A 27,300-nucleotide genomic window follows, 5' to 3' on the forward strand; every position below is an offset into this window, starting at 1 on the left:
CGTGAAACGCCCATGATGATCCACAAGCACCTGGAGAACGAATGAGAAATACCTCTTGTGATTAATGTACTCGGTGGCTGGGCAGTCTGGTGCCAGAATTGGAAAATGCGTGCCATCTATCGCCCCTCCGCAGTTAGGGAAGCCCATTTGTGCAAAGCCATCCACAATGTCACGCACGTTGCCCAGAGTCACGGTCTTTTGGAGCAGGATGCACTTAATGGCCCTGCACACTTCTGTCAACACGAGTCCAACAGTCGACTTTCCCACTCTGAACTAATTAGCGACTGATCAGTAGCAGTCTGGAGTAGCCAGCTTCCACAGTGCAATCGCCACACACTTCTCCAATGGCAGGGTAGTTCTCATTCTTGTGTCCTTGGGCCGCAGGGCTGGATCGAGCTCATCATACAGTCCCATGAATGTGGCTTTCCTCATCCAAAAGTTCTGCAGCCACTGCTCTTCATCCCAGACGTGCATGACGATGTGATCCCACCACTCAGTGCTTGTTTCCCAAATCCAGAAGCAGTGTTCCACTGTGGTCAGCACCTCCGTGAATGCTACAAGCAATCTCGTGTTGTAGCTATTTCGCGTGGGGAGATAAATGTCGAACTACTATTGCCTTTTAGTTTAAGGAACAACTCCACTGCCACTCGTGGCGTGTTAGTGAGAGAGAGCAGCATTTTGGTCAACACTGTGGGATCCATTCCTGCAGACCGAAGAGACAGAGCAGAGTGCGCAGTATGCAAACTGTTGAAAGATGGCACCAAATGTGGACGGAAGCACAGGGATTGCTGGGATGCGAAGCAATACATCGCGGGGCATTGGGACAGGAACCAGGATGCCTCATGACCCCCTCTGCCTTCACACAACTCTTAGCAGCCGAAGAAAAAGAGGTGCTCTGTGGGATAGCTGCCCAGAGTGCACCGCTCTGAATACTGCTGCAAATACCGCTCGTGTGAACACATTATTGCGCAGGCAGCTGACAGTGTGAACACACAACAGCGGTTTCCCTTCAGCGCTCTCTGAGCGACGCTGTAAGTGCTCGCACTGTAACTCTGCCAGTGTAGACATACCCTGAAGCTTCTGTAATACCCCCAGCATAAAAAGGCAAATGAAAAGTTTCTGTGGTCATTCATTAATTCATTCCCCCTCCCACTAAAAGTCTTGGATTATCTCTTGTACATATAATTACAAATAATGTATATATTATACATCACAAACTATTACATAAAAGCAACATTAAGAGTCTACACCAGTGGTGGGCAACCTGCGGCATGTCAGGGTAATCTGCTGGCAGGTCGTAAGACAGTTTGTTTACATTGACCGTCCACAGGAACGGCCGCCTACAGCTCCTGGGCTGCAAGTTGCCCACCACTGGTCTACGCTAAACCCACAAAGGCACAGAAATTCTGAGTTAAGGCTGGAACTCTGTCCTCAGTCTTTAAACAACTCAGTTCTTGTTTCTTCGTTGTTGTTTTACTGTAGTTTTTGTTGGGTGAAGTCTTTATATTTTAAAGCAATCAATGGGTTGTTTTTTTTTTTGCAGTCTGAAGATGAAAATGCAACTGGGGACAGTGGAAACTATATAATCCAAACTACAGCCAGGGCATCTGATTGTAAAAAATATTCACACACAAAATTACATCTACTATCTAAAGTCAACAATTGTGCATGCAGGCAGAGACTGAAGGCTTGAAAATATCATGACATTTTTGACTGTAGTTTGCCCAGTGTGTAATTCTTTTTTAATCAAGATCACCTTTATTTCAGTTAAAAAAAGAATCAATCAGTATCCACTGAAGTGACTCTTTCAGCCTCTTAAATCCAGCCAAATTATTTACCTTTCAAGGCTAGTGGCATGCTGTTTCATTTTGAAACTCTGATGGTCAAGTCTGGTCAAAATTACCAATGAAAATAAATTTGTTGTTCCTCATTTGTGCACATCAGAGAACGAACATCATGACTGGATAAAGCAAGCAATTGGTTAGATAACTTCGGCCAAAGACATCTCCCCTCATTTCTGATGTCTTTCATATGTACTCTTAACTAGAGCTGCGTACTTAATTGATTTTTCGGTACAGTCACCAAGCCTAAAAAATAATTAATGCCGTGATGACCCAAAACAGACTTTTTTTTGTTTTTTCTTGCTGAAATGAAAAACTGAAAAAAATTCATTTTAGGTCAAACAAAACATCTTATTCATCCTAAGTGATTTTTTTATTTTTTTTTAATGTTCTGGTGTTTTTTTATTCTATTTTGTGCTTTAAAATAATGCAAACTAAATTCTGAAACAAAACTTCATTTCAAAACAAAAAGTCAAAATGTTTTGTTTTGGAAGTGTCAAAATGAAACATTTAGACTAACTTCTTTTTTTTTCTCCATTTTTTTCAGCTGAAGCTATTCTCCAAATCTGACCTGAATTCATACTTAATTTTGTTGACCTGAAACTGTATGTTTTGGCAAATAAACCATTTGTCCCAAAAATTTCACCCTGCTCTGCTCTTAACAGTTACTAAGAGCTCAAATTCACTCCCCATTGAAATCAATGGCAAAATTCCCATTCACTTCAATGAAAACGAGATTGGGTCTTTAAAATATACTAATCAGAGTATCAGGCTCTAGTCCGAGCCACATTTCAGCTACTTAACTAACTACACCCGCCTTGCATTTGCAACTGGAATTAGTGTTCTCTATTTACTGTCCAAACTAGTTATGGAGTTTAGCCATGTTGGAGGGGAACTGAAATGCTTGTAAAAATTGAACTAAAAGCTCTTTTAGAATCTGAAATCATTATCTGAATACATGTAGCTGTAAAATTACAAATAATTACATTTGAAAAGCAAACAAAGTCCCCCCGCTTTTTTTTAAAACCTGCCAAGACCTGAGGTCAGGTTTCTCTGTGCCTCCAACAACAACTGAAGCACTTCAAATATCTTAAACAAGGCTGGGAGCGGCAGTCCTTACTGTGTTATGTGTGAGGCATGTCTTCAGCTCATGTAGGTGAAAACACACAACCGCAAAGTAAGATCCTAGTAAATACCACAAATGAGGAAAGATGTTTCCATTTTTTAAAAAAAATGTACTTACCTATGGTTATAATCTGTTAATTTAAGATCTAGAGGCCTCCCACTAAAATCAATGGAAACACTTTAGTGGTAGCTGGTTTGGACCTTTAACTTTTTCTTTCTTTTGATATTTATTTTAAAAGCATTTTACTTATCTTTTAAAAAGCTGCTGTGTTGTACACCCAAGGTGTCAGTATTTTAGTGATATGTGAGGTGATCCATACCTATATAGAGATTTTTCTAAAGTGTTTTGGGATCCTTTGGGATAAAAGGTGATATATAAATGTAAGATGACATTTTGGAAAAAATACCAAAACCCTGACTCCGTTATGGCATGAGTACACCTACACATGTGGGGTGAGGGGCTGCACAGGAAGCTGCACTTTTGTTGTACAACTTATCGCTTTGCCTCCGTGGGGCAAGGGAATTTTTATGTCAGATTCATAAACCTTCTAAACCAAGTATTTAAAATGGAAATAGTCTGACAGACCACGATTGAGTGCTACCATACTTCCTGGGCATAGGCATTTAGTTATGTATCGAGAAAGGTAAATGTTTATTATAAAAATCTGTTTAAAAATTAAAGTGTGTGTTGGATTTTAAATGTATGATATAAAATGTTTAATGTCGTTAGGAAATAAATAGCTTTACATTTTATTCTTTTGTTTCAAATGGTGTAAAAATTCTAGCCTTGATGTGCTTTTATGCCAGCAGTCTTTGCAGTACACCTTTTAACCTTTCAGCACTCAAAAGTGGAGCCCAAATAGCTAAAATGTGGAAAAGGTAATGGAATATGGAACACATAATAAATTAAAAACTTGGAAAACTGTGGTAATAAGTGCTTTGAGGTAAGTCGCCTCAAAAGTAGTAGCATTGTTTAGTGTACTTGAGAAATATGCCTGCTCTTTAAGACCAACGTATACTGTGGAACTTTACCTTTTGATTACATATAGGAAAACTCTTTCCAAGAAAAAGTTTTAAAATGTGATGTTATGCCAGAATGAGTAAGTGAAAGCCATAATTTTCACACAGGCCTGGTCTACACCTAAAATTAGATCGACCAAGTTATGTCGCGCACAGCTGTGAAACATTTCATGCCCTGAGAGTCATGTATCGACTCATCTAGGTTGATGGAAGAATTTTTGCCATCTCTCAGAGAGGTGGCTTATTTACATCGACGGAAAAACCCCTGCTGTCAAAGTAGGAAATGTCTACACCGCAGTTGTGCTGCTGTTGTGGCTGTAGCATAGACATATCCTTAGCTACATGCACCTTGAGGTAAATGGGAGTTGTATGTACGTAACCAATTGCAGAATATGACCTTATTTTATCTGACATGTTCACTGATAGGAATATATTCATATTAGCTTCTGACCTTATAAATTGCTGTCTAACTTCCTAATTAGGTGCTCGGTGTTGGTCAGGATGCAGAATATGCTATGACCCCTTTGTTGGGATCCATTAGTGCAAAAGGATCATAAGCCTAGTAGACCCATCCAGCTGAAAATTCCCTCTTCAGAGACCACCATGGAGCAGAACAAGCCCAAAGATAGGGGAGCTGTGAATGGCTCCTTTGCATGCCCCCTTTCTCAACTGCAATGAACACACATGATTCACAACAGAAAATCTGGCCCGAAGTCTGCAACTTTGCTCATAGTGACCCTGATCCTAATTTAGGTCTTCAGGAGTCTTTTGTTATCCTCATAGAATTACAAACGTGTCCTGATAATCCCATACAAAATATGACCAACTCTCTGGTGCCAGGAGATCTTATTAAAAAGTTTTACACAATGACATTGTTATGGAGGACCAGCTAAGGGGACAGCTACTTTGAAGTAAAGTGAAATAAAAAATTTTATGCTGAAATAGGCAGCTGAACGCTAGTGTCAATAATGTCAATAATAATGAGGGGATAATGTTAATAAGAAACTGATCAAGAAGGTGATTTAAATAGTTACAAAACCATGGAGAATTCTCATATTAATGGTAAACAGATGAAAATAAAACTATTTTTGAGTCCCTCACTTTTTCTTTATGTATTATGTCTGAATGTCTCATTCCATCAGGCAGATAAAAAGGAAAAGAGAATACACAAGATAAAATTTAGTCCTCTAGGAATATAACTTGGAAGGCCATTTGATATTTTTGGAAGACAAGAAGTGGTTGTTGTTATGCATATTCTCTTTTATTAATTAATATTTTCTTTATCCTCAACATCTAGCAATTTAGGCCCCAGTACTGCAAGTATGCTTCAACCCTATGCACATGATTAGTCCCACTAAATTCAAAGGGAACTACTCACATGCATAACGTTTAGTATGTATACTTAATCTTACCTCAGAGTGGGAGGAATGGACTAGATGACATATTGAGATCCCTTCCAGCCCTACATTTCTATGATTCTGTGTACATAAGTGCTTGTAGGATTGGGGTTGTAGTTTCCCATGGTCTTTCCTTCAGCCATTGGCTCAGTTCCCTACCACCAAAACCAAATTTTTTTAGTTGATGTCTAAAAACTGCATCGGGGAAAATACACAATAAATAATCAACGAGGGTAGGAAAAACATGAAAGTCATAGAATCATTTGGGTTCAAAAGGCACTGTAGATGATTGTCTAGTCAACTCCCCTGCACAGGGGCAGGACTGATATAATTATCAATGTACATGGTTTCTGAAACTAGATGTGAAAACATGCTCTAGGTGTCATTTGACAAATGATAGCAAACATAGATCAAAATGAAGCAAGCAAATTGGCAGGCAAAAAGTGAGTGACTGAATTGCCCCAGGGATTGCACAGGTGTTATAGGCATGACCATGTGAACAGAAATGTGCACAAGTTATCGCATAGAACACCTTTGTACCAAGAAGTTTTTTTTATCTCCTTACCATTATAAAACTGTCAAATCAAATACACTTTTAGCAACATGAAGGAAAATGAATTGACTCATTTCTATTTAATAGTTTGATATGTTAACTAGCAAGAGGGAAAAAAGAAACACAATGAATTAAATATGCTGAGGCTGCCTGTTCTTAATGTCTCAGTAAATCCTTGATCTATGGTAATCTCATGTTATTGTAGTGAGTGTGCAGAACTATCATTAATCTCACATATGAGCGAGGTACTGTTGCATGTCATTCTAGATCTTATCAAGAAGAAAATGAAGTCAGAGGTGGCTGTCAAGACAGCAGGATGCAGAATGAGTAGAGAACCTCAAAATAGGATTTTTTTTTAAACTTGAGAAATTTGACGGAGGAGGCCAGGAAATTTAATCAGCCACTTTACATACACAGTACTTCATTGAGATCAGAAAGCTTTCCTCATGTAAATATGTGCACAGGCATTTCATATGGATTTCCCAGTTTACTTCATCAGGATAGTGGAGAACTTGAAAAGAAATCAACAGCACAGCAGTTCAATGCACAAACGAAACAGAGTGGGTGGATATTGAAAAGGATATCCTTTTATTGTTCCTTTAAATGTTCCTGGAGAGATGGGATTGAGAACAGCAGTAGATGTCTAGGACATGGGATTATTGACAGGATATTAAAAATAATCCTGTGGTGGCAAAGTCAATGTAATTCTCATCACCACCAAAGAAATAGGCCTGAGGTATTCTATTGGTAGTGCAAGCATAAATAATATTCACTTTGGCTTTTAACAAAGCAGTGGCAGGAAAAACACAAAAATTCCTAAAAAAGCAGAAGTCAGAACAATGTCAGCTCTTTTAGTGCTGTTTGGAGGCCTAGAACGCAGCTAAGAAAGCAGCACCCATAAGGATGCATATTGTTGTACGCACTTGATAGGCAGACTGTCGCTTTACCTGATGCTGCTACATTATTGGGTGAGATGCAAAGGTTCCCCTGACTGGTGCTAGTTACTGGAGGCATTCTGCTGGTGATGCAGGGAGGCAGGAAATGGCTCTTGGGCCGGGGTGGGGGTATGATGCGGAGAGAAGGGTTATAGCATGCACTGTTCTCAGCATCAGTTGGTGTAGAAAGGAGCAGGACCATCACCATAGTTCTGCCCAGCCCAACTACAGCCACTTTGGGGTCGTTACTACTGGTGTTGGAGTTATTACTCCCCAGCACCTCTCAATCAGAAAGCGTATGCTCCAGGATTTTGGAGGCCCTTTGCGCAGGTAAACTAGGGGGTTGGCAGCCTCCTGAGCCCTCACCCCAACTTGCATACCTGCACAAAAGCAACCAGAGCCTGGCCATAAGGGTTCACCATTATAGGCACTTCTTTCCCCCCAAATGAACAACAAACATCGTTCATAGTCATCAACTGGTCTTAAACTTAAACAAATAAAAATCAACTCTACTTAAAATTATGGCCACCATCCCATCCTGCAGATGCCCAATTTTTCATGGTATAGCAGCTGTCCTTTCAACAATATCTCTAATTGATTTAGGAAAACTCTTAGATCAAACTGGTACTTTATTAAGTTTCTTATGTATCCAATTAATTTCAGGCTTTCAGGATGGCCAGGAGAAACTCCAAAGGGTACAGCTTCTGCATCCTGCTCCTACAGTTTACAGCGGTTCTCAAACTGTGGGTCATGAACCCAAAGTGAATCATGACCTCATTTTAATGGGACTGCCAGGGTGGGCATTAGACTTGCTGGGACCTGGGGCTGAAGCCCAAGCCCCCCCAGCCTGGGGCCGAAGCCGAGGCTCAGACTTCAGCCCCCCCTGCCCGGGGCTGAAGGCAGGGCTCAGGGTTCCCCCTTCCGGGGTCATGTAGTAATTTTTGTTGTGAGAAGGGGGTCGTGGTGCAATGAAGTTTGAGAACCACTCTAGCATAAAGCCTGTGTTGAGAGTTGAAGTGGGACTTAAGTGGTGAATATTCCTTGGGCCGGCCCACAGCACAAGGGTGAATTTCATCCATATCTCAAAGGTCCTCTGAAGAGGGGGGCATTCCAGTTTGGGACTTTTCATCTGGGTGTGATTAACACATGGATGCTACATGACCTGAATATCCAACCTAAGCATCATACACATTATTAGTCCAGTCCATGGCAGAAGGAATATATATTGGGGCAGTATATGAATATGGGCCCATATACGCATTTCTTCCGCAGCACCGATATATGCCCAAAAGGAAAAGGGCCGGAATTTGGCCATAATGCTTCAAGGTTGTTTTTTTCCTTCTACACTGAGACAAGACTCCGCCTACAACACATCAATCTCTCCTTCATTTTCCCATTCTAATGTATTATTGACTACAATGTACCAAACTTGCACTTGCAGTCTAACCCACTATTACAGCATCTTGTATCAGCACTTTAAACATTGCTTAACAAGAAAAATATGTCAATATACAATGAAAGCTTTCATTTATGCTTTCAAATTGAACAAACTGCTGCGAGCTATGCTGTAAATTACCCCCAAGAATGTATAACCGGGCAAAATAGAGAACAAATTTTAGTGACATCAGACGTGACTGGATTCATAATTAGTAACACTTAACAATATATTAAGTTTATCTCCTTTCTATCCCAGTGACCCTTTCAGCTCTGAGCAGTGCTCGCACATGTTGCCATAAATCATGTCTCTGATTTGTCAACAACCCCTGCGTACCTCTGTTATTTGAGAAAATTACAGAGTGAACTCCTTGTTCCAAAATTTGTTGATAATGCACTACAAGGTGGGCGGGAATAGTTTGATCTCAGCTACATTTCACCCACTCTGTCCTGAAACTGGAAAAGGACTTTAATTAATATATGTACAAAGGTCCTTTGCTGTAATATCTGATGCTACTGACTAGTGGGCCCATGCCAAACTGATCAAAAACAGGTACTAATGCCAAGTTAGCACTCTGCCTAAAGCAACTGTCAACTAATGATAGATTAGACAAATCTGATTTCTCTATCAAAACATTCATCTCAAATCTTGATTAGTAAACCTATTGAATTATGATTAATTCACAAGAGTGCTGCTGACAGATAAGGTACTTTATCTGACAATGTGTAGTAGTTGCTTTGCCTGGAGCAAAAAAGCTCTGAAGTTGGTAAAATAAACAGCATCAACTACTACACACTGAGAAGGATAATGAAGCTACATGCACCTTTTAATTTAATAAAGGGCTGATCTGTGAGAACCTGGCCTCAGACACAAAAACTACAGGAAATGGAAAAGCAGGGCAAGGAAAGCATCAAAATGTGTGCAGGGAGGGAGAGAAATCACTGTATCAACACTGAGGGTAAAACTGAAAGGCTGAGAGTATAGATCTCATTACTGAATAGGAATCCGCTTGTGTGGACTTGAATGGAATTCACTATTGGTATGCCACGTGGGCAGGACTGGGAAGAAAGTTAGGATTTTAAAAGTAGATGAAGTAAACTCCAAAAATGAACATCCACAAATATAGAAGAAGTTCAGATCCAAACTGAACTTGGCACCTGGCCTTTATCTCAATGACAGAACCAAGCACCCTCAACTCTGGGGAAATTCAGCTCCTCAGATGTAAACTTGTGGCTAGACCTTATCTCTGTTTAAAATGAAGCATCTTGGTTTTATTGTTTATTTTAGTTTTATTATTCAGGAGTAGAACAGCACAGATTGTGACATTTTCTTCATATTAGATGATTTTGTCTAATTTGCACAGTCTCATGAAGACGGGGGGAAACTTTTTAGAGAATTTTCATTCATATGCTGCTACTAGAAGGCAAGTCTCAGTGATTCCGGGTGTTATATATAATTTATAATTATTGTAATATATAAATTATAAACGATAAACTGCTACAATTGAAAACAGAGATATCACTTTTTATTATTTTAGTTTTCTACGGTATCTTCATATAGTAGCAAGGGGAACTGGATCTTTTCAATCAGAAAACAACTTGGATTAAGAAAATACATAGACATGAGATTATCATAAACATTTTTAATGCATTTTGTCCAATCCAAAATTCAATACAAAGTACTTCCTTTTAAGGATAAGGCTAAAATGTATTTCTTTCTATTCAGTTTTACCTAACTTCCTTAGCTGATTTCTGAATACTTTCCACTCACAACAGTGTCAATAAGAAATAGGTACTGTAATATTTAGCTGTGATTTAGTGTAGAACCCACCATCTCAAAGTCATTTGTAAGGCTATAAGAAGGCATTTATTAGCTTATCATGACCTAATAATTTTACAAAAGCCTAATACAGTATAATCATGTTTTTGGCCAGCCTGTATTAAGCTTTCTTTCTTTCTCTCTCTCTCTTTTTTATTTATATATTTATTTATTTTCCCAGCCTCTGTTAATCAATTGTGAACTGCAGATGGGGGTCAAGGAAACCTACTTTCTTCTTTGATAGCCTCCAATGCTTCCACTCCTGGGGATAAAAATGCTTTAAATGGAGTTATATTCTAGGAAAATCAATATATGATTACTGCAAAGATTTGTATCGATTGTCCTGTTGCATTGCAAAGACACTAAAGAAAAATTGCACAGCACATTTCCCTTCATTTTCTACTTCAAAGAACTTGCAGCAAATATTTTGGGCAAGCAAAAAGTGTTGGAACTTTATTTAATAACCCCAACTTTTCTTCCTTCAATCCAGTCACTTAAATGTTTACTCTGAAATGGTTTTATTCCTAAAGGCATCTTTTTTATAATGCCTGACATCAGACTGAGGTCTTGAGAAACAACTGTACCGCTGTAACGATCTAGTTTCTAATAAATAACAGCATAAGAGTTTTACATGTGTCCAAAAATAAAAATTGCACTCTGTGTTTTCAGCCCTTTAACTGAGAGTGTTCACACTCCTTCCTAGAATACAAGCCATTGTTCATTTAAGCTCCAATCCGACTGTCACAGCATTCGATGGCAAAAGTTCCACTGACTCCAGTGATGCAGAAGCAGGGCCTCTGTGCCTGCTCCTATTCCCATGGAAATGAGTGGAAGGTCTCCCATTGACTTCAGCAGCAGCTGGATTAGACCCTTTTTTCCCTGTTGTATACAGGCAGCCTAACTGACACAGGAAGAAATCTTCAACAGAAATGGAAAAAAACTGTAAAAATAATAAATAAAACTTTGCATGAAGCTCTTACTTATGCTGGCTCTCAGTTCCTTCCAGGGGCTGATCTAGCAGCCACAAATAAGCCAGCCACTTCCCCATACTGGAGTCTGGAAGGTGGGTGGTATTGGAGCTGTACAGTCACTCTGTGATATCTAAGGATGCCCCTTAGCAAGGGCAATGCTCAAGTGGATGGATCTGCCAACATTAAAGCAGCTTTGACTGGAGCAGCACAAAGCAGACTAGAATTCAGGAGAATTAGGGCCAGAATTTGTTAGCAAATCATTTGTAACTTGTTCCTGGTTTTCTTTGAATGCATTCATGATTTGTAAGAAAGGGCCAAATACTTTGAAGGAAAATATATCTGTTTGCTTCAGTTATTTGGTATTCATTATTCATGTTGTGTGATTGGTCATCTACATATTATGGCATTGCTCCTTGAATGGATTGCTCCTGGAACTTTTTAAGTAGAAGACTAGCTCTGCCACTGGCCTGCTCAGTAATCTTGGACAAGTCACTTTAACCTCTAAGTGACTTAGTTTTCCCTTCTGTAAAATGCGGTTAATTCTTATCTCCTTTATAAAGTGCTTTGAGGTCTACATGTCTCTTGCCCTTACAAGAGGTTTTTCCAGGCTGCACATTTCCCTGCCTACACTGTAATATCCCCAGCAGGTCAGATCAGGGCAGCTATAAACAACATAACTGCCAGCAGTTTTAAGTTTTAAGCATTACAAATCTTTATGAGCAAGCACATTTATTCTTATGGTGAAAGCATTACAGAGATAACATATGAAAACAATAAAAGAACTTACATGCATGCTAATAAGTTTATCAGAGATCACCCCCCAACACCAAGAAGGGCTCTGGTAGGAGTCAGTCCTTCAAACCCCACCAAGGGTTTTTCCCGTGGTTACAATCAATAGCAGCCTTAGCTCAGGACCAGAACAACCATGAATACTTCAGTCTTTCTATTATAGAGTTTGGGCCTTTGATCATGGCCTCATGTAATAGGTGATCAGGAAACAAAGACCCACTCCTCAAGGAGTAGCTCCAAAAGGCTGGGATTTTGCATAACCAGGAGTGGGGGATTTGCATTCATCTCCCCCTAAATAGTTCCCAGAAAATCCACTTCATACATATTGTTCCAAAAAACATCCTTGTCTCACATGTTGTTCAATATAGTCCTTTGATCATCCCTGCACATAATAATTAAGGCTACAATTTAGTTATAGTTATTTTTAGTAAAAGTCTTGGACAGGTCACTGGCAATAAACAAAAATTCATGGCCCGTGACCTGTCCATGAATTATACCATAAAGACCCCTGACTAAATCTTAGCAGGGGGGCACTGCTAAGGGCAGGAGGGCCCGCTGCTCAGGGAGCATGCCCCGAGGAGCCCGCTGCTCATGGTGGCACCCCAGGGGGCTGCTGCTGTGGAGGGGTTGGGAGGCCCCTGGGGGGGGCCTGAGGCAAGTGACACCAGCGGCTGAGGGCCACCACCCCACTGCTGCTCTGCCCACCCTGGAACTGCTGCCAGGGGCTGCCAAGCAGTGGCTGCCCTGGTGGCCCCTGGGACCACTGCTCAGGCAGTCCCTGGGGCCAACCACCTCGGCAGCTGTGGCTGGCCCTGGGGTGGCTCCAGCAGAGGCTGGTGCGGCTGGCTGTGGGGCCACCTGAGCAGCTGTCCCTGCAGCCAGTTGCTTGGGCGGCCCTGGGGTTAGCCACACTAGCCACTACATAAGTCATGGAGATCATGGAAAGTCATGGAATCCGTGACTTCTGCAACCCCCAATGACAGACACAAAGCCCTAACGTTAATACATAACCTATGCATTTAATACAAAGGACTCCAAAGATACTTAAACTTAATTTAAGATTGTCCAAGCATATTGCAGGAAATTGCCATATGTCACACCCTTAATTCTTCCTACTGTATGTCTCAGAGTGAGGTACAGTGCTGAAAACACCTCTACCCCGATATAACGCAACCCGATATAACACGAGTTCAGATATAACGCGGTAAAGCAGCTCTCCAGGGGGAGGGGCTGCGCGCTCCGGTGGATCAAAGCAAGTTCGATATAACATGGTTTCACCTATAACCCGGTAAGATTTTTTGGCTCCCAAGGACAGCATTATATCGGGGTACAGGTGTATCTGACACAGTGATATTATTTATGAAAATACCTGGGTTCTTACTAACATCATCACTGGTTAGTGTCACATATATGCAAAAATTTGGAAATACAGGGAGGTATCAACCAGAACTTGGATTAGGTTTTTGAGACCACATCTGGGAGTTGCCAAGTGTGGAACCCTTTATACTATCTGGCCACTTCATTTAAGTGATCTGGTGGGAGACAATAAAGAGTGGAAATGAACTTTTTGCTGCTGGGTTGGGATTTACATTAATTATTGGGTGAAAGAGGGTTCCTGGAGTAGTCTGTTTGTATAACTGCATTTTTAACATATGTCAAGGAGTGCCTAGAGCAAAGCATGGGTGTGCCTGTTTTATGGAATGTGTGTGTAAATTGAAAGTAGATAAATATATAAATAACTCTTCTGAAAACCTGTCCCCTTATTTATATGCTTAAATGGCAGTTTCTGGCTACTGAGCTCTTTTGAAACTCTGGAACCTTTATGTGTACATCTGTCCTTCTTGCAGTTACACACGCCTCCTGCAGGGCTAGATTGGGACACTGCTTTCCAGCCTTAAGCAAGGAGTAATTCACTGCTACGCTGTCTCTGGGGCACCTGGAAGGGAGACTGAGCCCTGGTCTACACTAGGACTTTAGGTCGAATTTAGCAGCGTTAAATCGATTTAAACCTGCACCCGTCCACACAATGAAGCCCTTTATTTCGACTTAAAGGGCTCTTAAAATCGATTTCCTTACTCCACCCCTGACAAGTGGATTAGCGCTTAAATCGACGTTGCCGGCTCGAATTTGGGGTACTGTGGACACAATTCGATGGTATTGGCCTCCGGGAGCTATCCCAGAGTGCTCCATTCTGACCGCTCTGGACAGCGCTCTCAACTCAGATGCACTGGCCAGGTAGACAGGAAAAGAACCGCGAACTTTTGAATCTCATTTCCTGTTTGGCCAGCGTGGCAAGCTGCAGGTGACCATGCAGAGCTCATCAGCAGAGGTGACCATGATGGAGTCCCAGAATCGCAAAAGAGCTCCAGCATGGACTGAACGGGAGGTACGGGATCTGATCGCTGTTTGGGGAGAGGAATCCGTGCTATCAGAACTCCGTTCCAGTTTTCGAAATGCCAAAACCTTTCTGAAAATCTCCCAGGGCATGAAGGACAGAGGCCATAACAGGGACCCGAAGCAGTGCCGCGTGAAACTGAAGGAGCTGAGGCAAGCCTACCAGAAAACCAGAGAGGCGAACAGCCGCTCTGGGTCAGAGCCCCAAACATGCCGCTTCTATGATGAGCTGCATGCCATTTTAGGGGGTTCAGCCACCACTACCCCAGCCGTGTTGTTTGACTCCTTCAATGGAGATGGAGGCAATACAGAAGTAGGTTTTGGGGACGAAGAAGATGATGATGAGGAGGTTGTAGATAGCTCACAGCAAGCAAGCGGAGAAACCGGTTTTCCCGACAGCCAGGAACTGTTTCTCACCCTAGACCTGGAGCCAGTACCCCCCGAACCCACCCAAGGCTGCCTCCTGGACTCAGCAGGCGGAGAAGGGACCTCTGGTGAGTGTACCTTTTAAAATGCTATACATGGTTTAAAAGCAAGCATGTGAAAGGATTACTTTGCCCTGGCATTTGCGGTTCTGCCTTTGCAAAAGGTTTCTGGGGAGGGCAGCCTTATTTCGTCCTTCATGGTAGGACACTTTACCACTCCAGGCCAGCAACACGTACTGGGGAATCACTGTAGAACAAAGCATTGCAGTGTATGTTTGCTGGCATTCAACCAAAATCACGCGGTGGGAGGAGGCAAAATGCGACCTTGTAACGAAAGCACATGTGCTATGTATGTAATGTTAACAGCAAGGTTTACCCTGAAAGAGTGTAGCCACTGTTTTATAAAATGTGTCTTTTTAAATACCGCTGTCCCTTTTTTTTTTCTCCACCAGCTGCATGTGTTTCAATGATCACAGGATCTTCTCCTTCCCAGAGGCTAGTGAAGCTTAGAAAGAAAAAAAAACGCACTCGCGATGAAATGTTCTCCGAGCTCATGCTGTCCTCCCACACTGACAGAGCACAGACGAATGCGTGGAGGCAAATAATGTCAGAGTGCAGGAAAGCACAAAATGACCGGGAGGAGAGGTGGAGGGCTGAAGAGAGTAAGTGGCGGGCTGAAGAGAGTAAGTGGCGGGCTGAAGACAGGGCTGAAGCTCAAAGGTGGCGGCAGCGTGATGAGAGGAGGCAGGATTCAATGCTGAGGCTGCTGCAGGACCAAACCAGTATGCTCCAGTGTATGGTTGAGCTGCAGCAAAGGCAGCTGGAGCACAGACTGCCACTGCAGCCCCTCTGTAACCAACCGCCCTCCTCCCCAAGTTCCATAGCCTCCACACCCAGACGCCCAAGAACGCGGTGGGGAGGCCTCCGGCCAACCAGCCACTCCCCCACAGAGGATTGCCCAAAAAAAAGAAGGCTGTCATTCAATAAATTTTAAAGTTGTAAACTTTTAAAGTGCTGTGCTTAAAGTGCTGTGTGGCATTTTCCTTCCCTCCTCCACCACCCCTCCTGGGATACCTTGGTAGTCATCCCCCTATTTGTGTGATGAATGAATAACGAATGCATGCCTGTGAAGCAGCAATGACTTTATTGGCTCTGCAAGCAATGATTAAAGGGAGGAGGGGAGGGTGGTTAGCTTACAGGGAAGTAGAGTGAACCAAGGGGTGGGGGGGTTCATCAAGGAGAAACAAACAGAACTTTCACACCGTAGCCTGGCCAGTCATGAAACTGGTTTTCAAAGCTTCTCTGATGCGTACCGCGCCCTCCTGTGCTCTTCTAACCGCCCTGGTGTCTGGCTGCGCGTAACCAGCAGCCAGGCGATTTGCCTCAACCTCCCACCCCGCCATAAACGTCTCCCCCTTACTCTCACAGATATTGTGGAGCACACAGCAAGCAGTAATAACAGTGGGAATATTGGTTTCGCTGAGGTCTAAGCGAGTCAATAAACTGCGCCAGCGCGCCTTTAAACGTCCAAATGCACATTCTACCACCATTCTGCACTTGCTCAGCCTGTAGTTGAACAGCTCCTGACCACTGTCCAGGCTGCCTGTGTACGGCTTCATGAGCCATGGCATTAAGGGGTAGGCTGGGTCCCCAAGGATACATATAGGCATTTCAACATCCCCAACAGTTATTTTCTGGTCTGGGAATAAAGTCCCTTCCTGCAGCTTTTGAAACAGACCAGAGTTCCTGAAGATGCGAGCATCATGCACCTTTCCCGGCCATCCCACGTTGATGTTGGTGAAACGTCCCTTGTGATCCACCAGAGCTTGCAGCACTATCGAAAAGTACCCCTTGTGGTTTATGTACTCGGCGGCTTGGTGCTCCGGTGCCAAGATAGGGATATGGGTTCCATCTATAGCCCCACCACAGTTAGGGAATCCCATTGCAGCAAAGCCATCCACTATGACCTGCACATTTCCCAGGGTCACTACCCTTGATATCAGCAGATCTTTGATTGCGTGGGCTACTTGCATCACAGCAGCCCCCACAGTAGATTTGCCCACTCCAAATTGATTCCCAACTGACCGGTAGCTGTCTGGCGTTGCAAGCTTCCACAGGGCTATCGCCACTCGCTTCTCAACTGTGAGGGCTGCTCTCATCTTGGTATTCATGCGCTTCAGGACAGGGGAAAGCAAGTCACAAAGTTCCATGAAAGTGCCCTTACGCATGCGAAAGTTTCGTAGCCACTGGGAATCGTCCCAGACCTGCAACACTATGCGGTCCCACCAGTCTGTGCTTGTTTCCCGAGCCCAGAATCGGCGTTCCACAGCATGAACCTGCCCCATTAGCACCATGATGCATGCATTGTCAGGGCCCATGCTTTCAGAGAAATCTGTGTCCATGTCCTGATCACTCACGGGACCGCGCTGACGTCGCCTCCTCGCCCGGTATCGCGTTGCCATGTTCTGGTGCTGCATATACTGCTGAATAATGCGTGTGGTGGTTAATGTGCTCCTAATTGCCAAAGTGAGCTGAGCGGGCTCCATGCTTGCCGTGGTATGGCGTCCGCACAGAAAAAAGGCGCGGAACGATTGTCTGCCGTTGCTCTGACGGAGGGAGGGGCGACTGACGACACGGCTTACAGGGTTGGCTTCAGGGAGCTAAAATCAACAAAGGGGGTGCCTGTACATCAAGGAGTATTTCAGGCAGGACTGCACGGAGGGTTCCAATAAGAAATGGTGCACCTAAGTTATCGTTGTTATTGGAACAAGGAGGTTAGCCTGGCCTCTGATTGATACATGGCTAGATTTACCTCGCTGCACCTTCTCTGTAAGTGACTGCAGTGTGATCTAGAAGAATGAGTCCCCTAAGACAGGGGAGGGGGGGAAGCAAATGAGTACAAAACAAATCTGGTCTATTTCTTGTTTTGACCCACTCCATCTATCTTTTACATCTTTGGCTGGCAGCAGACGGTGCAGAAGGACTGCATGCCATCCACATCTCATGACTGCTCGGCAGAAGATGGTACAGTACGACTGCTAGCAGTCCGTATCGCCTGCCCGCTCACCATAAGACGGTTCAATAGGACTGACTGCAGGACTAAAGAGAATGACCTGGTCAAGTCACTCCAAATGTAGTCCCTGTGCCCATGTCTGCCCAGGCGCTCCTGATCGACCTCACAGAGGCGACCAGGAGCACCTCAGACATGACGATGACGGCTACCAGTCGTACTGTACCGTCTGCTGCCACAAGGCAAGGGGTTGCTGCTACTGTGTAGCAATGCCGTACCGCGTCTGCCAGCACCCAGGAGACATAGGGTGACGGTTACCAGAGCGGGCTCCATGCTTGCCATGGTATGGCGTCTGCACAGGTAACTCAGGAAAAAAGGCGCGAAATGATTGTCTGCCCTTGCTTTCACGGGGGGAGGGAGGGAACGGGAGGCTGACGATATGTACCCAGAACCACCCGCGACAATGTTTTAGCCCCATCAGGCATTGGGATCTCAACCCAGAATTCCAATGGGCAGCGGAGACTGCGGGAACTGTGGGATAGCTACCCACAGTGCAACGCTCCGGAAGTCGACGCTTGCCTCGGTACTGTGGAAGCGCTCCGCTGAGTTAATGCACTTAATGCACTTAGAGCATTTTCTGTGGGGACACACACACTCGAATTTATAAAACCGATTTCTAAAAAACCGACTTCTATAAATTCGACCTTATTCCGTAGTGTAGACATACCCTGAGAGTCATAGTATCCCTCCATGTCTCCCCATTGCTCCATGGACACAGTAAACTGCAACAGGTCAATACCTAGTGCAGAGTATAGTGTCTGATGCACCAGCATAGTCACTGAATTGGTGCTGGTGAGGAGGGTGGGGGGACAGATTCAAGGCTCCATTCCCTCTCTGTCCCTTTCCACTCACCTGTGAGACTAAAAGTAACAGTACACTGGACAGTGAGGCCTTATGCCCCCTTTCTCCCTTGCAATGGCACAGTCTGGCCTGTTATTAGTATTACATACTATAGACAGCAAAAGCGTTTTCATAAAGAAATTCAAGCAGCACATTTTTGGCTAATTTGTGAGTTCAAATATGAGTGTGAAACTCTACAGTGAGAGCTGCATATCTGACAGCAGAACTTGGCCTCTTTCTGAAAATGCATAGTGTACACTCCACCCAATAAAGTTCATAGGAATTACATGGAAATGAGCCAGATAATTATTTATGCGTTGTGTTTAAAATGGAGATTTACAGGAGATAAAGGAAACTCAATTTAGTGAATATCACTGATCACTGATATTCATATATTCAGAAAAGTTTGTCCTGAATAAAACCAACTTGGATTTATATTTTTTTAAAAATCCCACTTTAATCTATTAAAAAGGGAACACAATAAATAGAGCTCTAAATGTCTATTCTACATCCAGAATGACTGGCTGTCAAAGACATTACTGAGATTTATAGAAAGCTTTCGCTAAAACAAATGGAAAAGTATTGCTAAGGTTTCTGCACTGAGATTCTCAAGTTGCGTCTTTTGCCAAGTTATGTCACATAGTATATTGCTATAAAGAAGAAAATTCATCAACAGCAAAGGGAAATATTTTTCTCCACTCCATCTCTCTCTAAAAACGACATTACAAATATTTTCCTTCAAATTTAAAAGCCTGCCAATAATTACGGCACGTTTACCTCCATATTGTAACACAACATTCACTTTTAATAATACAATTTAAAATTGCACATTTTTTTCCTGAGGATGTTAAGAATTTCTGAAGGCCAGCCCACGAGGTTGCCAGCAGTATGTGGTAGCACTAGATAAGAAATCCGGGGTTTGGAGCAACCGTGGAATTCCTGCACCACAGGCAGGTAAAGACCAATGCCGTATATTAAAAGAAACCATTTGGTTATGAACTGCACTGCTGTCTTAGCATCTTTTCCTCCCACACTCTCCCATGACTAGCTATTATTTAAAAAGCAGAATGTCAGGCCCTGTTCTCCTTCTCTGGCAAACCCACAACTCCCATCGAATTCAATCAGCAATTGATATAAACTGCCATAGCTCCGCTGCGTACATATAGGTAGAGCTATGACAGTTTACACCATCTGAGAATCTGCCTATCGAGCCCTAATATTTCTCCCTGAGTCCAAGATGAGAAATGTACGGGAAAACAAATTATTGCATTAAAAGGCAGGGGTACTCTTCTACCCGTAATGGGCCACTCCTTGAAATGCAGTCTGTACCAGTGGGACAAAAACCAACCAAACATAAAAGAACAGGGAGCCCCTCTCACAAGAGTCACACTGCTCACTTTTCATCCTATCTATTCAAAGATGTTATTTATTTATTAGGTGATTCCGATCATATTTGGATTCAGAAACTCTTACACTGATACAGAGCAGTACCCAAAATGGCAGGCGCATACACTATAGTACGTCAAACTGTATTTTGACAATCACGTACAAGTCTGAAATCAACCAGATGGTCAAACAATAAGATGATTGATCTTGACTGCGTAATCCAGGGAATTCTCTGTCATTTGTGATAAACACCACAGACTGACCAGAATACTGCAAGAAAGGGACAACTTGCTAAAATAAATGTGCTCTAGCCCACAAAACAGAAATTCTGCTGAGTGGCATATGGAATCTTTTATAGACATGAGAACACCACACAAGGTAAGATTATTGCATCTAGTAGAAAGTGATGCCAAACTTTATTATAAAATATATGAATGAGAAGAATAAAATGTTACTTTGACTACCCAGTTTAGAGATTTCATTCAAAACCTTCAGTGGTTATCAGACAACCCTGGTATTGTAAATAATTTCAGAATAGAATCCTAGATTTGAAGAATTCCCATAAAAAAAATCTCCACTTAGCACTGTATCCCATAAAAGACTAGTATTCTTAAATTAAAATGCAATATAGAAACAATATGTAGAAGTCCAGATCCCATTTATACTGTTTGCATAACTGCTGTTCCTGTCTGATCTGTGAATAAAAAGAGGACATCATTCCATTTTCATTCAGGAACACTAAATTCATCGATGTGCAAACTGTAATATTTAATTAAATAAACACAAAATGGGATATAATGGCATACATTTGTTTTCATTACAAGTAGTAATGCAATCTTTCTCTAAGGCTTACTACATTAGCATTTCATTCCATGTTCTAAATGCCTTTGAACTTTCTGAAAAGCTACATCTGTTAGCTCCCTTGTATACACCAGAAAGTTACCAAGTGAATTAAGTTTTAATATAAATTGCTTTGTTCACTATTAAGATTGATGTTGGACACACTATACTGTAAGTTGCAAACTGCAATTACAATTCACTGCAATTATCTCTGGTTGTTAATAGCACAAGATAGCATGTCACTTTTTACCAAGTGTATAATTTATCTTTTTTTTCCCCATGAACTCTTGTGGTATTCCAAATGTATAATCTTGTTGTATTATTTCCCAGTGGTCCAACAAAATGCACAGCAAGTGCTGACTAGAACAAACTAAAAAGCAGTGCTATTGACAAGCCGTCACTTGTGCAGTAATGAACACTCTGCCTCTACTTTCACCTCACCAAACTAACAGCTTTAATTTATGATAAAGCAAACGAGAGACAACCTCCAGTTTTATTGTACCCTCAGTGCTGTTTCAAATAAAGTAATTAGAAGGTCAAGAGACAGGTCTAGAAGCCAAATATAAATGCAACCCTTCTGCACCGACATTTAAAAAAAATCTTCAGTGTTCAAAGAGCATTTTATACATCCTTCTTCTGCAGAGCAGCATGAGCCAGCTCTTTACCACCGTAACCAATCTGAAACAGTGGAGGTTCAATTCCTTTGCTTAGTAATTAAGCCCATATGTAACATGAGTGGGGTACCTACCAGACATCATCCTCAGGAGATTTCTCAAAATAGGGTTCTGCCCTCACCAGTGATTTATAATAAAGGTACAGGTGATTTTGAAAACATTTTTTACAACAAACAGAAACATCATAGATGGGTAATTGATGAAATAGCTGTTTCGGCTGTGAGGACAAGAAACTTCAATGGATACCATAAGCTAATGTTAATAACATCTGAAGGATGAGTTGATGGCTAACAAAGAAGAAAAATGTGCACATCTGAAAGGTTTGCTCAAATCCTCCAATATCCTTATTTACAATATGAGAAGAACTGTGCATAAAATAGTTGAAGAACCAGGTCTTGTTGACTCACTGGAATGAATAGGCAGAGCTATTTAAACTTGTTATGTCTTTGCAGCATTATTATACATACAGATTTATAATCACGATAATGCAGCATGTCTCTACTTTCATTATACAATAACATTCTAACTGTAAACTTCAACTTTAATCCAAAAGGCTCTCATAGCACCTAAGAAATAAATAAATGAACTGATATTTAAATTATATGAGGTGAACCTATACAACAAACGATTCTTATAAGAAAATCTCATGTCCTGAAACTGCCCCAAAGAATACTCCAATGTATTGATACAATTCTGATACACCTCAATTATAAAATTACCTCTTTTAAGTAGACAGAATGGAGATACCTACATTGACATTTTAAGGGTCCTGAGGTTAGCTAGCATACTTATAAAACATATCCTGGAACTTCTCATAACCACCAGAAGTTTGGACTTTGTTTAAATATATCACCCACAATACAACAGTTCCAGCAGTTTCCTAGCACAACTGGGCATGTATTGATCAGTGACAGACAGAACAGTGACACCTACAGAACAATCAACCTTACTTCCTGCAGAACCAAGATGTTCCATGGCAGTGGTCTACCCAATTACTGACTCAGCTTGTCCATGCTTAGATGGTGAGACGTCAAGATCAATACACAAACAGCTATGGCGGCATTTGAAACTTCCCATGTCTTTCCTACATAGCGAAGACACCATACTAACTAGAAGTTACACACATAAAAACTACACTAAAGGCATTGACAGTGAAAGAATAAACTTTATGGTTAAACACAACAGTGCACAGACAATTAGCATTAAGGTAGTGCTGCTGTGCATATAGCTTATGCATAAAAGAGTTTTTTCCTTTGAGTATGAATTACCCTATTTCAGTAGGTGTGTCTCCTATACTTAATGGTCTTTTAATTATGGTTTTGTTGTGTAATTTTCTCAAAGTAATTTTTGCACTATCATGGCACGTTCACGTAATAAGTGTAATTGCACTTAATGACATAAGTGGTATAAAATATGTAATCATATAATTAGAACATCTAATCATGTTGTAAAGGCCCTTGTGAAACTGTTAAAAAACCCAAAGATACTGCATGTATACAGTAGCCAATTATCAGAGTTCACCTACTTTTAACTTTGTTTTTCCAAACAATTCAAAGGGATTCACCCACATGACTTTGTGGTAGGAACCATTCAAAGATATGATCCTTTTTTGTGATTCATTCTGACTGGCCTCCATTTCCCCCCTTCCATAGTTTCCAATGGATATTTTTTTTTACCAAGAGGATTATCTGTGAACTGCTAGACCTACAGCTCTAGCTAAGATTATGTGTGTATTCTGGTGCATTACAAGTTTTTTTTTTACAGGAGTATCTTAATTGTTAGAGCCTCAAAACTAATGAAGTTCAAAGGCTGATCTTAAAGATCTGCTCTACCAGCCACCAAATCTTATTCTTCCCTATATTTTTCACCAAGACCTAGTGAATTCATTTTTTAAAAACATCCCTAAAACAATAAAAAAAAACCACACACTCAGAAGTAATGTTGAAAAAACCTCAATTGTGTTGCATTGGTTCATATAAGCATCTTAAAGTTTGAATACTTATTCAGACTTTTGTCAGCCCTCCCACTAATCACTGCAACCCTTACCACCATCCCTCTCACCAACAATTCTGCTTTCTCCTAATTATTCTTCTTGTGGGAAAGAAGACAAAAGAGATGGCCTACTATCTCCACCAAGGGCAATTGGGGGTAGCTAAGTATCTTTAGTTAAGCTATGTACTCCCTCTGGTGTCTTCAACAAAGTATACAGCCAATCTGCTTCTCCCCCAGCATCCGTCTGGTACATCAGCCACCTTTCTGTCTCCACCACCTTCAAATATCTCTTCTTTGTCTTCCCCTTATACAGTCTTCTATTCCCCTAAGCAGGAGGGGGTCTCTACCTTTTTGTCACCTCTTTCTCTATTTCCTCCAGGACTGGGAGTTTTCCCCCCCGGTGCATCCTCTTCCCCAAGAGAGGGCCAAAATTAGTAGCTGTCTCATTGTCCTTGCTCCTCTCCCTCTTTTCCCCACTCGTCCAAACAGGTTTTGCATGTAAACATTCTCTCACCTGCGTGTGCAGCTTTCAGTGCACAGAACTGCACCTTCCCAAGCAGAGATTGGGGTGAGCACATCAGGCCTGTAAATCCTAATCATGCTTGACACAAAAATAAAATAAATGGTAAATTACAAAATTCTGAATTCTCTATATAAGTCCAGTGATATCACAAGCCACTTAGGTTTTCCTCCACTGCACAATGTATCTGTAGACTCAAATCTGATATCTATTGTAGGTTTAAGAGATTCCTGTTTTGTAGTATCAGCTATTGAAATACTATGCAAATTCATAAGAATTAATTTTTCCCCTTCCTCATGTGCCACTGAAGAATTCAGAGGAAAAAAGTCAGTTAAATAATAGATAATATTCAGTGTCCAGCGTCCTCCTTAGATATCATTAGTTGAGTTCTCAGAGTTGATATAATTTGAGAGGTGGGATGAGTCAAAATGAGGCTTCTGGGGAGTATTTCAGTGAGGCCTCCATTTTTCTCTCTATGGCTTAGAAATGGGACTTGCAAAGCTTAACAGCACTTCTCTTCAAACTGCTGTTATTCAAAGGGTATAAGCCCCAGAGGAAGTATAAAGGATATAAGGAAATCTTTGAATCAGTGAAAGATGTTGGTATGCAAGATTGAAGATATACCAGCTGGTTTACTGCTTCAGCTGGTTACCAGAGGGCCAGGAAGAAATTAGTCTCACAGTTCAGTTGAAAGAACACCTGGACATTAACCTGAGGCACTGATTCACTTGTGAACAAGGTCATCTTTGTTTCCTCACCACACACACCTAGGAATTAAATAATGACCTGTTAAAAAGACTAACTCCCAATGTACTAAATCACTCAACTTCATTACACCCCCACCCCTTGCTTTCTAAAAAGTTTAGCAGAAAATACAACAAAACACCAAGCTAAATCAGCTCCTAATTCAGAGATAAGACAGTGGAGGAAAAGTGCAGTGGTAACCTCAGCCTTTCAAAACTGGAAGCACCCAAGCTTGCCAAACTGAAGGCTTCCCTGGCAACCTCCCAGGTCCTGATTGATGCACTCAATTAGCATACAAAAAAAAAAAAAAGACTGCAGCTCTCTTTATTTTTCAGTTGGAGGTTTGGCAAGTTGGAAAAGATGTAGTATAACTCCAAGAGCTAGAACAATGCTGAAGAGGATCCTGAAAGATGCTATCCGCTGACAGTACATGGAAAACCGGAAATGGAAGCTGGACCATGGCAAGGCCTTCGAGGTGACGTGCAAGTGGGACGCCAGCAACTACTTTCTCCCTGTGGGCAGCTTCACCCAATTTGCCAACTGGAAGTTCATCCACAGGGCTGGGCTCAACTGTGTGCCACTAAATGGAGCAGTCCACCACAGGAATTGGGACAAGCAATGCAGGAAGTGCAGCTATGCCAATGAAACGCTACCCTACATCTTTCAGAGTAACAGCCGTGTTAGTCTGTATTCGCAAAAAGAAGAGGAGTACTTGTGGCACCTTAGAGACTAACCAATTTATCTGAGCATAAGCTTTCATGAGCTACAGCTCATTTCATCGGATGCATCCGATGAAGTGAGCTGTAGCTCACGAAAGCTTATGCTCAAATAAATTGGTTAGTCTCTAAGGTGCCACAAGTACTCCTCTTCTTTTTACCCTACATCTTGTGTAGCTGCCAGCCCCATTCCAGAGCCTTGCAGCTGCACCACAATGCCATCCAAGATCGCCTGATCAGAGCCATCCCCTCACTCATGGGGAAGGTTGTCGTGAGCTCCGCCATCCCTGGAATGGACAGTTAACTGCGACTGAACATCGTCATCACCAATGAGGATTGGAAGAAGACCATCATGGTGGATGTCACAGTTCCCTTTGAAAACAGGACCCAGGCCTTCTGTGATGCCCGATCTCGAAAGCTGGAGGAATACGCCCCTCTGGCTGACACTTTGAGAGCAATGGGCTACAAGGTTCAAACTCAGGCACTGACCGTCGGAGCACTGGGCACATGGGATCCCAGTAACAAGCAAGTGTTGAAAGAATGTAGAATCGGTCAACACTATGCTCAGTTGATGCGGCAACTCATGGTGTCAGATGCGATCAGGTGGTCAAGGGACATCTACCTAGAACACATGACTGGACGTGGGCAATACCAGGAGGGATGAGCTGGAGTGACGATGAGAAGCACGGTCAGGAAAGTAACTCAAATACGGACAACCTACCCTAAATTCTCAATTACTGAGGGACAATCTTCCCCCATTGATATATTTGCTTTCGACAACCAACTCTCTGTATAACTTTTTATGAGTGATGTACCCAAATATTTGGATGCTAATATCTAAACTGTATTGTTAAATTTATTCATCTACATTCGGGTTATTGCTGATTATGTACTATATGTATCTCATGTCTTTTAAAACAAACTTTGTATTTTTGGATAACCTAACCATTATACCCAGAGTCTATAGACACACTTTCCTTCAGCTGTGTATTATATACTTTTTTAACATTAGCTTTAATAAAAAAATTTATATCTGATGTTGGGGCCCATGGCCTTGACAGACAGCACTGATATATTAAGGATAGGTGGCCTCACTATAGAACTAGTGCCACAATTTGGATTGCACTTTTCCTTACTCTGCATTATTGCCTTATGATAACATCATTCTAAAATTGAGCTTTGCACAATTTTTGTGGACAAAATCCGACACAGCTAACTACAAACTATTAGTTGTGGGTAAGTAGATTGATATTGAATTTGGCGTCATTGAGATTGAGATTTCCAAATTCAAATATCCGCCAGTTCCAAATACATGACTGAATCTCTCTCTTCTGTTCCTAGCTGACCTCTCTTCTCCACCACTTTTCTGAGGGCAGACCTTTTCCTCCTCTCTCTCCAACACAGAACTCATAAAAAAAAATCATTTAATTTTTGTTTCTACCAACAATGTATTTTTTGTTGGAAGCAAACATCTTAATGAAAAAAATAATAATTCCCTTCAAAAATGTTCAATTTTTTGAGGAAACAAATGCAAATAAAATTTTTGTTTTGTTTCAAATAGAAAATTTTAATTTAATTTCAATTGTTTTCTTTCTTTCTTTGTTTTTTCTGGAAAAAGAATGGAAATGGGTGAACTCGACCCTGTAAAAAAATCTAATTGAAAAGGATATTTTCTATTTAGACTGAAATGAAAGGAAAAGTTTTGATTAGAAATAAAACAAAATGAAAAATTTTGTTTTAATTCCTGACATTGAAAAATTCTGTGAAAGTTTTCAAACAAAACTAAAATTTTCATTTAATTCAATTTTTATATTG

At 41.7% G+C, this 27,300-nt stretch overlaps 1 protein-coding gene across 4 annotated transcripts in view; it reads right to left on the bottom strand.

Annotated features, from left to right (window-relative positions):
• FTO (FTO alpha-ketoglutarate dependent dioxygenase) overlaps positions 1-27,300 on the bottom strand; it is a 332,351-nt gene that overhangs the window by 72,307 nt on the left and 232,744 nt on the right. The gene's annotated exons all lie outside the window — the stretch shown is intronic.

This window comes from Caretta caretta, chromosome 12 (genome assembly GCF_965140235.1).
Source record: "Caretta caretta isolate rCarCar2 chromosome 12, rCarCar1.hap1, whole genome shotgun sequence".
NCBI classification, from domain to species: domain Eukaryota; kingdom Metazoa; phylum Chordata; order Testudines; family Cheloniidae; genus Caretta; species Caretta caretta.